The 6,727-nt window shown below is 36.5% G+C and overlaps 1 non-coding gene across 1 annotated transcript; it reads left to right on the top strand.

The window, feature by feature from the left end:
* The first annotated feature begins 6,411 nt into the window (after window positions 1-6,411).
* On the top strand, window positions 6,412-6,516 carry LOC125932441 (U6 spliceosomal RNA). The gene has a single exon (XR_007460609.1). It is a non-coding gene; the product is annotated as a U6 spliceosomal RNA (small nuclear RNA).
* The last annotated feature ends 211 nt before the right edge of the window (window positions 6,517-6,727 follow it).

The raw sequence follows: 6,727 nt of genomic DNA, 5'->3' as shown, positions 1-6,727 counted from the left end.
TTTCTGTTCATTACATTGAAGATCTCCTGCCATTCCTTTCTGGCCTGCCAAGTTTCAGAAGAGAGATCAGTCAGGAGTCTTATAGGTCTCCCTTTATATGTTAGAGCACGTTTATCCCCCGCTGCTTTCAGAATTTTCTCTTCATCCTTGTGTTTTGCCACTTTCACTCTGATATGTCATGCAGAAGATAGATTCAAGTTACGTCCGAAAGGAGTTCCCTGTGCCTCTTGGATTTCAATGTCTTTTTCCTCCCCCAGATCAGGGAAGTTCTCAGCTATTGTTTCTTCAAGTACCCCTTCAGCACCTTTCCCTCTCTCTTCCTCCTCTGGAATACCAATTATGCATAGATTATATCTCTTTAGTGCATCACTTAGTTCTCTAATTTTCCCCTCATACTCCTGGATTTTTTTTATCTCTCTTTTTCTCAGCTTCTTCTTTGTTCATAATTTTGTCTTCTAGTTCACCTATTCTCTCCTCTGCCTCTTCAATCCGAGCTGTGATCGTCTCCATTTTATTTTGCAGCTCATTAATAGCATTTTTTAGCTCCTCCTGGCTGTTCCTTAGTCTCTTGATCTCTGTAGCAATAGATTCTCTGCTGTCCTTTATACTGTTTCCAAGACCAGCGGTTAATTTTATGACTATTATTCTAAATTCACTTTCTGTTATGTTGTTTAAATCGTTTTTGATCAGTTCGTTAGCTGTCGTTATTTCCTGGACGTTCTTTCGAGGGGATTTCTTCTGTTTGGTCATTTTGGATAGTCCCTTGAGTGGTGTGGAACTGCAGGGTACTTCCCCTGTGCTGTCTCGAATAACTTGCGTTGGTAGGCGGGGCCACAGTCAGACCTGATGTCTTCCCCCAGCCCACCGCTTTGGCTGCAGTCAGACTGGTGTGTGCCTTCTCTTCCCCTGTCCTAGGGGCGGGATTCACTGTGTGGTGGTGTGGCCTGTCTGGGCAAGTAGCCACTGCCAGGCTTGTGGTGCTGGGGTTCTGGCATATTAGCTGTGGTGGATCTGCAAGGTGCACAGGGGTGGGAGTTGCAGGCTCAGCTCGCTTTACCTTCAGAGATCCACTTTGGGAGGAGCCCTGTGGCACCAGGAGGGAGTCAGACCCTCCAGAGGGATTGATCCGCAGAAGCACAGCGTTGGGTGTTTGCGCGGTGCAAGCAAGTTCCCTGGCAGGAACTGGTTCCCTTTGGGATTTTGGCTGGGGGATGGGAGAGGGAGATGGCACTGGCGAGTGCCTTTGTTCCCCACCAAGCTGAGCTCTTTCCTCCGGGGCTCAACAACTCTCCCTCCCTTTGTCCTCCAGCCCTCATGTTCTCCAAGCAGAGCTGTTAGCTTATAACCTTCCAGATGTCAAGTCCCACTTGCTGTTGGAACACACTCCGTCTAGCCCCTCTGCTTTTGCAAGTCAGACTCGGGGGCTCTGCTTGGCCGGCGGGCCGCCCTTCCGCCCCGGCTCCCTCCTGCCAGTCCATGTAGCGCGCACCACCTTGCCGCCCTTCTCTCGTCTGCGCTTGGCTCCAGACTCTATTCTGCTAGTCTTCTGGTGGTTTTCTGGGTTATTTAGGCAGGTGTAGGTGGAATCTAAGTGATCAGCAGGACGCGGTCAGCCCAGTGTCCTCCTATTCCGCCATCTTCCCCAGGTCAGTCAAACATGGCCATTTTTAAAGAACAGGTTAAATTTTGGAAGCACTCTTTCATTAGAAAAAGACATGTCAGTACCAGATAAAGGATTAGTATCCAAAATATATAAAGAATTAATCAAACTCAACACTCAAAGTACAAATAATCCAGTGAAGAAATGGATAGAAGACATGAATACACACTTTTCCAAAGAATACATCCAGATGATGATGAAAAGATGCTCAATATCACTCATCATCAGAAAAATACAAATCAAAACTACAATGAGTTACCACCTCACACCTGTCAGAATGGCTAAAATGAACAACTCAGACAACGACAGATTTTGGTGAAGATGAGGAGAGTGGGGAACACTTTTGCACTGTTAGTGTGAATGTAAACTGGTGCAGCCACTCTGGAAAACAGTATGGAGGCTCCTCAAAAAAATTAAAAATAAAACTACCCTACCTCCCAGCAATTGCACCACTAGGTATTTATCCAAAGGATACAAAAATGCTGATTTGAAGGGAACACGCACCCCAATATTTACAGAAGTACTAGTGACAATAGACCAAATTATGGAAAGAGCCCAAGTTGTTCACAAGAGTCAAATATATATATATATATATATATATGTACACACACATATATATACACTCACATATATACACACACATACACACACACACTGAAATCTTGTCATTTGCAGCAACGTGGATGGAACGAAAAGGTTATGCTTATGCTAAGCAAATAAATCAGTCAGAGAAAGAGATATATGATTTCACTTGTGGAATTTAAGAAACACAACAGATGAACATAGGGGAAGGGAAAGAAAAATAAGATAAAAACAGAGGGTGACAAACCATAAAAGACTCTTAAATACAGAGAACAAACTGACAGGTGCTATTGGGGGGTGATGGGCTAAATGGGTGATGGGCATTAAGGAGGGCACTTTTCTGAATGAGCAATGGGTGTCATGTGTAAGTGATGAATCACTAAATTCTGCTCCTGAAACCAATACTACACACTATTTTAACTAAATTGAATTTAAATAAAAAATAAAAATAAATAAATTTAAAAAATAACATATTGTGCAAAACATAAATAAATAAATAAATAAATAAATAAATAAATAAATAAAATTAAAAAAATAAAAACACTAGATTTTCAAATTAATTAAATTCTTCCAAATACCAGTCATCAACTCTTGAAAGTGTAACTGCTTAGAATTTTGTAACTATATACAAAGCATTCCTACATTCAATCTATCATCAAGTCTTAACACTTCTCTTCTCATAATGTCTCTCATATCTGTCATTTTGTTTTCATTTTTATAGCCACTCATTTATAGGAGTATAGGTTCTAGGTCATCTCCCTGTGTTTAATTCATCTTACCTTCAGTAGGAAAATGGTTTGTCATAAATAACATTTTCTTGCTAATAATAGCTAATTCCACATGTAACATCTCAGTTAATCCTCACAACACTATGATGTAATTAGTGTTATTATTCTTATTTTATATAAGATTAAACTGAAGTGCAGAGATTATATAATTTGCTCAAGATCACACACTTAGGCAGAGCCAGGCTGTCTGATTCCAACTTCCATGCTTTCAGTCATTCTACTATATGAAAGAGCCCAAGAACTAAGGGTATCTCCTTCCATTTTACTGAATCCAATATTTAATGCCATGAATCCTTAAACAAAAAGATCTGGAAGGAACCTTTGAATCTATCTAGTCCAGAGATTGCAGACTAGTGGCTTATGAAAATATTTTATTTCGTCTTTGTGTTGTTTTAGTGTAAATTCCTTGTCAACAATTAAAATGGAAATATTTCACATAAAAATTGGAATTATTTAATTCTCTACAAAAATTCAAATATTGAATACACATTACCACTTAGTCACAAACATCTGAAGCTCGGTTATTTCTGTCTGCTTCAACAAGGTATATGAGCTTTAGTTAGACATGTCTCCACTTCTCCTTCACTCATTTAGCTACTTCGTCTTTGTGGAAATTTGCACTTATGATCTATGGTTTGCTTGAACACCAGGAACTTAGGGACACTGACTTACCCAAAACCACATAGAGAATTCATACCAAAATCAAGACTAGAATCTAGGTCTATTTGACTCCCAATTAAGGCTCTTTCTGCTATGTGATGTGTTTCTTTTTATGTGTCTTTAAATAAGTTTTATCTTTTGCTATCAATATTCTCTCAACATTTCTTTTGGCCTGCTCATTATTTCTTTCAAAACTGGTTTCAAAATTTACCCTATACATATTTTTTCAGACTAATTCCATCTGACTCTGGTCACAAATGTATTCAGCATCCTCTTTGCATTAATTAATTTACACTTGTTGATATGCTTCTTTGTATAACATTCATACATTTCCTCAGTATATATTTTATTTCCTCACCTAGACTAAATTTCTTATGACTAAGGATATCAATTTGTGCAAAATTTGTGAAGTTGGTTAAACTTATGTTAGATCATTCCATCTTCTTTCTCTGCCCTTTAGACTATCCAGTGCCTATTCCTGTGTACTCTTCCTATTCTTATCAAAGCTTTTTTAGAAGACCTCTGTTATCAATCATTTGACAAGGGTCCATGTACAGGTGTCCTGCAAGCTGAATTTGGCCAGCAGTCATATTATGTTGGTATACAAACATATTTTCTTAGTTTAAATGTTTTTATATGAGACATTTGCTTTCTAATTCATCACAGGCCTCTTTATTACTTTTTTTGGGGGGGAGATATTTAATGAAGAAAATGTGGATTTTTTCTAGCTTTATTGAGAAATAATTAACATATGTCAATGTATATAAGAAAGATATTCTTTTTTATATTTAAATTCAAGTTAGTTAACATACAGTGTTGTCTTGGCTTCAGAAGTAGAACCCAGTGATTCATCTCTTACATATGACACAGAGTGCTCATCCTAAAAAGTACCCATTTTGATGCCTATCACCCACCCACCTCCTCTACAGAAACCCTCAGTTTTTTCTCTGTATTTAAGAGTCTCATGGTTTTCTTCCCTCTCTGTTGTTATCTTATTTTTCCTTCCCTTCCTCTATATTCATCTGTTGTGTTTCTCAAATTCCACATATGAGTGAAATTGTATATCTGTCTTTCTCTGACTTATTTCATTTAGCAAGATACCCTCTAGTTTCATCCATGTGGTTGCAAACAGCAAGATTTCATTTTTCTTCATTGCTGAGTGTATACACACACACACACACCACATCTTCTTTATCCATTCATCATTTAGGATCATAAACTTGGCCTGATTTACACACTTGTGTTTTCTGTCTAGTCACTGTAGATGTTTGAGTTTGTGTTCCCTGTATCATATCTTCCATTGGGCTTCTGCATTATTTTCAAGACTCATTCCCACTTTTCCCTAGATTTGATAACTGAATACTTATCTTGTTCCCTGTTCTTGAGTCTAGGAAATCTTAGTAATCTTCCCAAATCAAGGTCTGCCTTGTTATGAGGTGACCCATTTCCTGATACTAAAGTCTGCTTGACTGGGTTCTGAATGATATCTTCTTCTTGATTCAATGGACATGTACTCTGACCTACTTTGGAGAACATGATGTTCCTCCACCATAGACTCTCTCCTGTTAAGTATTTGTGTAAATAATCACAATTTGCCTTGACAATCAAATATGGTGCCTGTCTGCCAAATAGGGCTTCCTTCCAATGTTTAAGTTTGAGCTCAAGTATCTATCTCTGACTAATAATAATATCTAGATAATAATAATATCTGCCTAATAATAAGATCAAATCCCAGATCCTTTTCCTGTCCAATTAATATGATGACACTTGCAATTAATTAGGCCACAGTTCAAGAATGTCTATTGATATAACACTGTGAATTTAAGTTAATTCCTTTTTCTAGGAACATTTGTATTTTTGAATCTTAGAAATTAGCCAATATGGGGCAAGGGAGGTTTAGAGGAGATGAAGGGGTAAAAAAAAAACATGAGAAGAAATTTCCCAGAGTATTTCAAAAATTAATCAGTATCCAAGATTGTGAAGCTGTTTAACGTCTTGGTGAGGATGTCTTTTTGTAAACCCAAAAGTGTTAAGCATGAAGACTCATTAAATATTGTTTTTTTTTCCTCTGGGAAACTATTCATAATGCAATATAAATCATACAATTAAACAAATCAGAAACATAAGAGAAAGTTATTCAAAACTAAGTTCTTAGTGAAAAAGACTCAAGCTAGTTATATTTTTAAAGCAAAGAAACTAGGACTTATAAAAACTCTTACAATTTTAGCCATGAAATCATTGTTCAGAAAAAGAAGTGATGGGCTAATCAAAGTAAGACACCTATAAAAATTAATCTGGACCTCTTCTGATTGATTAAATTCTCAAATTTTTCTCTCTAGTTTTATCACCAAGCGTCGATAGTGTTTTTGTTAATTAAAGTAAAACTGGATTGCTTTTTAATTCTTTTCAATATTAAATACAATAAACTGCTATTGTTTCAATTTTTAGATTAAAAAAAATCATGGAAGGTAAATTACTAGCCCAAGGTCTCCAAGAGTTCAGCACTCAGAATAACAATATTCTGTTTCTCACAGTTACATGAATAGGCCCAAGACATCAAGGCAATGATCTAGAACAAATACACATAATATATTTATTAAATGTCCTATTGAAAATTATGCACAAGCATGCATATTGTAATCTATATTTGTATTGTTGTAAATTAAAAATATGGACATAATTTCCAGGAAAATAATAGCTATAAAATTAAGATAATTATATGCTCATTTTGGCTGCACATATACTAAAATTGGAATTATACAGAGTAGATAAGCATGGTCTCTGGGCAAAGATAGCATGGACATTTCTGAAGCATTCCACAGTTCTTTTAAAAAATATAATTACACTAAAACTTGGAATTGTCACATATAGAATAGTCTAGATACAATTAAAATTTGCTACAAAATCAGTATATCAATTGAAATAATACTTTTAAACACATAAAGGAATATGCTTAGAATAAGAGAGATAGACAAAAGATGAAAGAAATATAAGAATTACATGCTGAAGCATACATAATGGGAAAGTTTTGTAAAGT

Source organism: Panthera uncia, chromosome X (assembly GCF_023721935.1).
Source record: "Panthera uncia isolate 11264 chromosome X, Puncia_PCG_1.0, whole genome shotgun sequence".
NCBI classification, from domain to species: domain Eukaryota; kingdom Metazoa; phylum Chordata; class Mammalia; order Carnivora; family Felidae; genus Panthera; species Panthera uncia.
This window is presented reverse-complemented; position numbering and strand designations above follow the sequence as displayed.